At 41.6% G+C, this 9,779-nt stretch overlaps 1 protein-coding gene across 1 annotated transcript in view; it reads left to right on the forward strand.

Annotated features, from left to right (window-relative positions):
• Positions 1-2,134: 2,134 nt before the first annotated feature.
• LOC103456969 (ras-associated and pleckstrin homology domains-containing protein 1-like) overlaps positions 2,135-9,779 on the forward strand; it is a 46,705-nt gene continuing 39,060 nt past the window's right edge. Inside the window, exon 1 of the mRNA XM_017309170.1 lies at positions 2,135-2,365. The gene's annotated coding sequence lies outside the window, so the exon portion shown is untranslated. The remainder of the gene's footprint in view (positions 2,366-9,779) is intronic.

Below are 9,779 nucleotides of genomic sequence, written 5' to 3' on the forward strand. Positions count from 1 at the left end.
CACACACACACACACACACAAATAATTACAACTTTTATCATGTCTCTCTTCTTTCCTCTGTGGAAATATTAAAACCTTAAAAAACAAACAAAAAATTATTATTACTTTAAGTTTATTTACTGATTCCGTTTTTCATTAGACTTGCGACTGATTAGTTTTGCCGGTTTCTGCAGTCTAATGAACACATTAGACTGCAGAAGCAGGACTGATAACTGCAGTTTGGTTCAACAGTAAACTTCCAACAATCTCCACTATGGTGTCACCTTCTGTCATGTTACGACCATGAAAATTATTCATTTAACAAGAGTTTTGAAGGGGTAGGAAAACGATGCCTCATTTTACAAAATAAAATGAGACATCATTTTTAAATAATGACGTCTCATCTTGCCATATAAGACCAGATCTTGGTATAAAAAAATAGGAAAATGTGTGATTTGTATTCAACTATCAACTTCTATATAAAAAGGGAGAATTATGTGAAACATAAAGCGTGGACCGACCAGATTCCCTTCATCTTCCGCGAAGTGATCTGGTAAACAGGGAGCTGAGTGGCTGAAGGTGTCTGCTCTGGTGTTGACAGGAGCTGGTGGTCCAGCAGTTGCCCACAGCTTCATCTGGAGATGAACGCTGTGTGGAAAGACGCTGAAGGTTTACTGGTAAAAGTTTTGTGTTGATGATTTTAGATGTTGCAGATATCGGGTTTACTCTTGGATGGTCTGCATGATGATGGCCACTTCATAGATCAAAGCAGATCCAAGAATGGCCCAGTTAAAGTTCATATCTGAATTTAATTGGGAATCTGTGGCATAATTTTAACATATCTGTTCCAAACAATCTGACTAAACGGGAGAAAGAAAAACAGATACAAGTCTATTTTTGACTCATTCTTTTTTTCCCCTATCATATAAAATCCCATCAAAACACAGGGAAGTATGTGAACTGTGACGTAATGTAAAAATGTGCATATGATTAGTTCACCACAAGGTTTGCAACTGCTGCAGACTGCTCTAAAATATTCTAAGTAAATGAGAAAAATAATTTAATCAACTAAGTAGTAACTGCAACAGCAGGTGTAATACTTTTAAAAGCCACTAGAGGGCAGTCTTTCACGTAATATACATTTGAAAACGGATCAGATGCTGACTTCACCTCGTCTCTTATACTCTATGAATAGAATAGAATAGAATAGAATAGAATAGAACAAGTGAGCCAATCCGGGCTGATTGGCTGGGATCAATTTCTGGGTTGGGCAGGACGGGAAACAAGGCAATTTTTTTGGGATCCGGAATGGAAATAAAAACGTGTAAAGTGAGAGTCCAGAACTGCGGAAGTTAAACATCTTCAGTTTCACTATAAAATATCAAAAAGACAAAAAATGAGAGAAAGAGAGAGAGAGAGAGACTAACCAGACTAACCACACACTTCAGAATTCACAAAGTTTTACCCTACTGAAAAACATAAATGTTATTTTGCTGGTTTGCTTTTGCACTTTGAGAAGTGATTTCATAACTAGAGCCACTTTTGTTAAAGTGGCTCTAGTTATGGAGCCACTTTAGGGGCCATTGTAGATATAAAAAAGCCACCAATGCTGGGAGTGTAAACTGGTGGAATGAGAATCAAATGGAGAATTTTGACAACAAACAGTCCAGGTGGATTAGGTCCATTGTAGATGGAGAATAGAGAAGAGTACATTTCTGTCAAAAAAGAAAAAAAGAAGAAAAAAAGGAAATTTCTGAGTGTTTCTCTTGAAACACAAAATTTCCAAAAGTGCAAAATATTTGAAACTCATTTGAAAAAAAGAATAATTTTTCTAGAAAATTTCTAAGACCTTTCGGATGAGATTTACTTTTTTTTATATCTGCAATGGCCCTAATTCATTCGTGGGTTTAGCAAAGCAAAGTGTTGAGTACAGCAGAGGACCGATGATGCTGCGGGTCTCAAAGGCATCATGAACATGGAAATTCAACAAGTAAAGTTTCCCCCCGCTGAATACAATTGGTTGGTATTTTTCTAAATGTTTCGGTTATGTTGCAGCACTAAAACAAAGTCATTATAATTTTTTTTTTTCTTTTTTGCTCATCTGTACCAGGATCCCGCCTTTATTTTGGTGGTCTAAAGCGGAAGCGGTCCGCTTGCCTTTGTTCAGCTTGTAGCATCGCAGAGATCCAGTGTGGCTGGCAGCAGGCAGAGGGGGGGAATCGGCACAATCTGGGATCTATCTGGGAAAAAGGGCTGTCGGTGAGCAAACCGGCTCCAATCCCCGGCGGAACCTCGACCAACACCCCGCGGAGACTTCTGCTGCGTCTCCCCGCGGCTGGCTGCGCCTTTTCCTCCCAGGAATCTCCTTGGGATCTGGATCCGCTCAGTAAGTAGCTCCGTTGCCCCTTACCTAAATATCCCAGCACATCGGCCGGGATTTGTAGGCTTTCTCTGCTCCTGCTTTTCCTTCCCGTGGAACAAACTGCAGCATTGTGCTGCGAAGACATAGAGGATCATCTTAATTAGCATCCGCCGCAATAAAAGCCAATTAATGCCGCGGGGCGTCTGCGTGTGAATGCAGGGGAAGGACGGGGAGGGAATGGGGGAGAAACGGAGAAAAGGCTTCCATTCACCTCAGCTGATTTAATGTGTCTCAGTTGTGGCTGCAGATGCGGACGCACAGGCCTGATTGCTGCCTGGGAACACTGTTGTTCACTAGATGGGTGTGTGTTTGAGTGTGTGTTGGGCGCCGCGGGGCCTGCGGATGGGCTCCCTCCCGGCCTGGAGGCGCAGGTTCGCCGGGGAGCTGCAGCCGGCTGACAGAGGCCGGGCTGGCTGACACAAGTAAGGCGTGGCGTCCTGGCAGCATTACGCACACACACACACACACACACACACACACACACACACACACACACACACACACACACACACACACACACACACACACACACACATGGGCGTGTTCGTCCCGCAGCTGGCTCACAAATCACTTTTAACATGCCCAGTCCTATCTATCGGGTCCTGTTAGTTGCTCAGATGTGACCCCTCGCTGGTGCCGCCGGTGTTTTTGGTGGCCCGGGTCGGTCCCAGTACTCTTTTAAAATGCAGCCTCATCAGGCATGCAGGCCTTCCATCTGTCTGTCCAGGTGTCTCCTGCTTCAGGAGGCAATCATCACCATGAATAAGAAATTGATTATCCATGACATGGAAGACCATCTTTCCTGAAGCCGGCCTTCGCAAAGTGATGCAGAGGACACGTTGGAGGGACACAAGGACAATATGCAGTAACAAGCTCAAACTTTAGAGATATTTCTGTGAAAACTGCATATTAAAGGCTTCGTTCTCACGTCACATTGCGTTAGCTTGGGGTAACCTGCTAGCATAACCTGGTCAGTGTACCGCTTAGCTAATTCTAAGGTTGTTTTAATGGTTAAAAATGAAAGAGCATTGAAAATGTTCCTTTTGTATTTTAACAATCAGAATAAAGGTGTATTCATATCAACCTGCATTCTGAGCTACATTTATAATCCTATAGAATTATCCAACTCAGGATTTATTAGTCTGTTGCTACAGCTTCCTAACTTTAGCTAGCAATAAACAGTTTTCTTCCTGGGACTTGCATTTATCATATTGTTTGATGTTATGGTGAAAAATGACCTACTGTKATAAATAAATCATGATATTCATTTAGATTTATTGTGACAACAATGCATTCTAGTTGATGTTTGCGGCCTGTAACCGTGCCCAGTGAAGTTGAAACGTGATCATTTTGACAGTGTTGAGATGACCCAGCTCTGTAACGCGCTCAGTAAATTGGGGCAGAACTCAGTTCCTCCTGCTGGTCCTGCTTTGGGTTAACTGGAGTATAAAAATCCCTCCTGGCCTACTTCTACAACTGGCTGCTTAAATCTGCGCCAAGCCTGTCAATTGATCTGTAGCTTCCATTTAATACCGCTTAACCTGTTTGGTGCAGTCTTTGCATTTTTTTTGTTTTGTTTTGTTTTGTTTTCCTTTTTTATTCTGATGCTCTGAACAGCTTCTCGTTTCCAAGCAATCTGCTTCAAGATCCCAACACACCGTAGTGTTTGTGGTTCTCTACTAGTTATAATTGGGAACTGTAATAAATGGCACAAACTGTTCAACTGTTCAACCTTGAAARGCTTATGATCTAGTGTTAGTGCTGCCGGTAATTTCCACGCTTTAAGTGGGTGCACCGATTAATCTTTGGGAAGAYTTTGGGAGACTGGCGATCGACTGATGCTTGCATGAGTCGTRTTTACCTCAGCCACTGTCCCTTTGTGCTCCGCCATACGAGAGGCTGACTGAAAGACCCGCCCACCATGYCATGTCTGCATGCGTGCAGTTAATAGYAGTCACCCCGGTAGCCGTGTTTCAATAATTTTTTATTCGCATTTTGAAGTGTTGCGTTAGAAATACCTCTGATATCTGGCCGTATCAGAGGCATGAAACGCTGATGAAGTCCAGACCTCCGCCTTGGAGGGAGGAACTTTCCATTTTTGTGAGATGTGTGCTCCATGCTACTTCGTATACTTTATTTTCTGTTTATTACAGCTTTGTGCAGCATCAACAAATTKTGCTGACTGGCTGATTTGCTCCACACCATAACTACTTTGCTTTTTCTTTTGGCGACAACAAAAGTTCACTCAAAATTTGCATGATGGAAGGAAGTCATTTCAGGAATTAACAGTTCATAATGGTTACTGTAACATTACTATAGCTTTACAGAATCAGCATAGAAAGTCTAAAGGCTTTCAGGTGTTCCTATATTTCCATAATCTCATATGGAAACCTAAGTTACCTATGGACAGTATAGAGAGACCAGTTGACCTAACAGCCATCTTTCTGGGTGGTACATGTTRGTATCCGGCRAAATGCATGCACAGAAGAAACATGTGAACAYGAAGGCAGAGCCTTCTTGAAGCAAAATGCCTGTAACTGTTCCACTGTCCAGCTCTTTGCCACAGTTCAAAACACCTTTACCACCGTTTTATAGTGCAGAAAAAGTTAATCAGTGTCAGTTCAATCACGCCATAACCTCCTCTMACACCAACTCCACCTCAGTGGAGCCAGAAAGAYGAGCCAGACCAAATGTCATTTCAAGTGGAACGATTAACCCAGAGAGAGGAAGAAGAAATCCCAGATTAGAGCTGAGGTTAAGTCWGATTGGACCAGAGATGCTTCCTCTGTCCAGTCTTTCTCTGGCAGCTGCTGCACCAATCCGACTGAAGAGCCGATGAAGCAACTGATTGGATTTTATAGCAGCTGGGATCTTTTAAACCCAACTCAGACCAACACTACAACCCAGCTATCGAAGAAGGACTTTGAACATTCCTGGCATCTCCAAATCTCTGACAGTTAGATCTGTTGGATCTGGCTCAGCCAGCAAACCTTAAATGGCGTGGTGGAGTCTTTGAATGACACAAGACCAGACTATGGTAGCTGTTAAATGAAGCTGATAATTAAGACCTTCTAATTCCTAGAATTATTCTCTAGAGCATCCATCATAGATAGATGTCATAACCTAAGTTAGAAGATGTTGTTGGCCTCCGACCAGTAAGGGCTTCCAAACACATGTTGTGTATATATAAAAAAACATCTTACAATGGTTTTTCATAGTGTAGATGACTGTGGTCTAAATATTCAACTGAACTGGATTATCTGCAGCCTTTGGCAATAAAAATATCACTTTCCATTAGAGCTGCATTGATCAGTGAATGTCTCGTCCAGTTTAGGCTTTTCCATTGTGGTTCTTGTCTTGACTGCAGGCTCTGTAASCTGCTTTTAAATAATAGAATCACGTTTACTTCGGAACAGCTTGTTGCATCATGCTCACTTCCACTCAGCCTTGACTTTAGCTATAAAACAGACTTTTAGCACTTAAGTAACACAAGCTCCAGTTCCGTAGATGTCAGATATTCACTTTGACCTTTAGTCCTCCTACTCCTTATTTCARTGTTGTCCATTTTGGTCACTCATAAATCCTCCCTTCACCCCATTGTTCACYGCTCCACCTGCAGGAACTCCACTCCTTGTAGATCCAAGGTATCTTCAACTCTAAAAACTTAGTGTAGAGAGTGACACTCCATAGCAGCTGTTCAATGACCTGATGGTCTATTTGTCATCACAATTTCAGGATGTGCAGAATTGAATTTGCAAGGGACTGTTTGTTTCAGTAAAGCTGGAATATTCAAGGTGCCAAGCGTTGAAAGCTGCAGTATATAACTATAATGAAATCAGTTTCTTACATATTTGTTAAAACTGTCACCATGTTGTGACAGAATGTTATGAGGCAGATAATCTGTGAAACGATCRATCTCCTCCACCTCGTTCCTGAGCTATTGTTGCCGTCCAAAGAAATGCCCCATTCCTGATTTAAAAACGACCAATCAGAGCCAGGAGGAGGGTCTTGGTGCTGTCAGTCAACCTCATGACCTCGCTGCCAAATGTGCTAATGGCAGAAAAACGATTTACTGTTAAGAAAACCGTTTATCTGTCACCATCGGTGGCTATGCTAACTAGCCTCAGCATTCATAACAGGCTGTACTAGCTGGAGCAGCGCCACACAGAGGAGTGATTGACAGGCCCCCCCCCTGGCTCTGATTGGTCACTTCTAGTTAGAACTGGGAGCAGGCAGAGGAGCTGGATTCTTTTTCAGAGATTATTTATCTTATACCAAACAGTCATGACAGTTTGAACAAATGTGCAAAACTATTTTTTTTTTAAATAAAACTTCCACAGTTCAGCTTTAACCTCAGCCTGTTTCTGTTTGGGTTCTCTGCTTGGTGCTGAACCACTGGAATGGATCCATGTCTGTTGTGGGAATCTTTATTTTAATCATCAGGGGAGGCCTGCAGAGAAACAAAGACTGCAGACATCTTGTAAACATCAACCTCCATCTCTAGCAGCTGGTCTCTTCTAATTTCTCCACATTATCACTGATGGCAACAACAGGTCAAACCAGGCCAGGGACCTATGTATTTGTTGTTGTTGGCTGTTTTTTTTTTCCTCTCTGTGTCTGTCTATCTCCCACTAACTACATGGAAAATTCATCCTCCTTCTCACAGGAAATTCCTCGTTGTCCCAAGGGTGAGACAGAGGGCGGGTGTGAGAGAGCAGATCTTCTGCAGAGGGACACTTAGGTTCACTCTCATACATTTTTAGTTTTTCTTCTGTGCTTAAGCTGTTTAGCAGCTTTACAGACAAGTTGTTTTGGCCTTTTAAAGACATTTAATACTCRACTTTTGAGGAGCACAGAACGTCTCTGTATTGCATCAAACACCTCTGCTGCCCGACTTTGTGAAGTTCAAATTTCCAGTCCTTTTATTTTAGGTTGAAAACCAGTTTTCACCCAGATGTGAGCTCAATGCAGCAGCAGCGCTGTGGTGAGGTGCAGAGCTGCTTTGCTGTGTCAGGGCTAAGCCAGCAGAGACGGCGTAACATTAACCAGCAACAGGACTGCAGACGCTACAGGCTGACAGTCTGTAGCTGTGTTGTGGCACAGCAGCATCATTCTCTGCTGTGCCACAACACAGCAGAGAATGATGGACGGCAGGACACGACTGAGGAGTCTAAAGCAAAGTCTGAACCGTGTTCCTCAACTTGTTGGAAGATGTCAGGATGAAGATGGAAAGACTGTAAGAAAAACTCTGAAGCAAACGGCCCCAACATGCTGCAACAAGAAACCCGACCACACTAAGCTGTGATGAAGGTTCAGAGCTCTGGAACTGCAGTTAGGGGAACCTGTGCGCGAATTTTTCTGGACTATAAATTGCCCCAGTAATTGTTACGATAAACGATAATGTTGTTTTTCCAGAACATTTTCTAGTAATATATTGCTAATTAGCATGATGATGAAAGTTTGCCCTCTAAGAGACCAATAAAGTTTAATTTTGTAAAGAACACTGGAACTGGAATATATTTTAAATATTCAAAATAAAAACGCGACAACAAAAAAAAAACTATAAATAAAATCAAAATAAAAACCCACATACAAACAAGGCCGTAAATAAAATGGATCATGACATCTCTGTAAACAAAATTGCCCTTCAAAAAACATTAATCATCAGATTTGAAATGATCAAGCTACTTTTAATTTATAATGCATTTAGGTGTTGGTTATCTCCAGCAATGTGAGGACATTTGAAAATCAAAATTTTTCAAATCCTGATCTTACTGATTTAGGCACAAAGGTTGTCCAAACCAATCGAAACCACGACACRCAACTGATCCCGGTCCATTTCAGCAGCGTTTTAATAATCTGACTGAAGAACAAACTCAAACAAGCAACTAATACACTTGTGGTGTGTGTGCATTTCCTGTCTTTTTCAATATGACTCAAGTACACTGTGAACCCTGCCTTTTCGCGTTTCATTATTTGCAGCAGATTCACCTGTATGCGGATTTATTTGCAGAACTTAACTCAAAATTATCTSTGGAAAACCCATCTATTTGCAGATATTTGTCATTGACCATATTAAAACTATTGCAGAGAAAATGTAGCTTAGGAAGCTGAGTTACCAAGCTGCAGTGCTACTTKGCACTCTACTGTCTGATGTTTGCAAAGCAGCCAATCCAGGAGCATCATTTATTTTCCTTGGTGCTTATTGGCTGTATGCCCAAGAGCTATTACTTTTGTTGATATTTTGAGTAACTGTGGCRACATAATTAGCAAAAAACAGACAAAATTGAACTCAAAAAGTAACAGTTACTAGTCCTTTTGTGTTTTATTTACCGTWGTCATAGCAACTGAACCATCGGGCGCCGGGAGGAAACAGAGCRTCGGCAGTTCTAGTTAGCTGAGGTATAAATGTATTGTACAGGAGCTGTTGCGATCTGTTTTTATGCACAAATTACTTAATACAGTGGTTCCCAAAGATTTTCTTCTGGGCCCCCTTTATGGATTACAATAAAATCCCCTACCCCCCAACCCCAAAGAAAAAAAAATCAACTGGGCACACGCATCGTTCAACCACACATTTAACAAGACACATATTTTGTTTTCAAACTCCACTGAAGTTTATTTCACACTTCAGGTTGCAACAAAACAAACTATCTTTACAGTGAAACATTTTTGTGTAACAGTTTTATTTTTAGTTCTATGCTGTAGAAGAGTTTTCTTTACTGTCAGTATTATTTCAAACATATTTATTTTATTTGTAACAATATTCAACTTTGCTATCATCTAAAATAATTTAAAAAAGCCTCTGTGCAAAATGGGGTTAAAACATGGACAGCTCCCTCAGAGGTTTTTTTTTTCTTTCTTTCTCTCATTCACTGTGCCGAGACACATTCAACACATCAGAAAGTTTTAATAATGTTTATTTTGGTGTTTTTAACTCTGAAATTGATCTTGTGTTTTCTCCATTGATTTTGGAGTCAGGAATTTTATTTGCCTGCGTCTGTTGATTTCCTAGATTTGTGTAAAGCAGGGGTGTCCAAAGTCTGTCCTCGAGGGCTGGCATCCTGCATGTTTTAGTTCTCTCCCTGGTTTATCACACCTGCACACCTGCATCAAATTATGGCTCGTTAGAAGGTCTAAGGAGAACATTGACTTGCTGAGGAGGTTGTTACTACTCTAGGAAGAGAACTAAATCATGCAGGATGCCGGCCCTCGAGGACCGACTTTGGGCACACCTGGAGTAAAGGATTGAATTTACAATAATGCCCAGTGTTGGCAAAACCTGGGTTTGGATAGTGACCTAGGTTAGTACCACCTGGGAGTGGGTCGGTGTAAAGGCCAAGCCGGGCTTAGGTTTTTCTTCATGCCAATGCTAACA

Source organism: Poecilia reticulata, linkage group LG2, assembly GCF_000633615.1.
Source record: "Poecilia reticulata strain Guanapo linkage group LG2, Guppy_female_1.0+MT, whole genome shotgun sequence".
NCBI classification, from domain to species: Eukaryota; Metazoa; Chordata; class Actinopteri; order Cyprinodontiformes; family Poeciliidae; genus Poecilia; species Poecilia reticulata.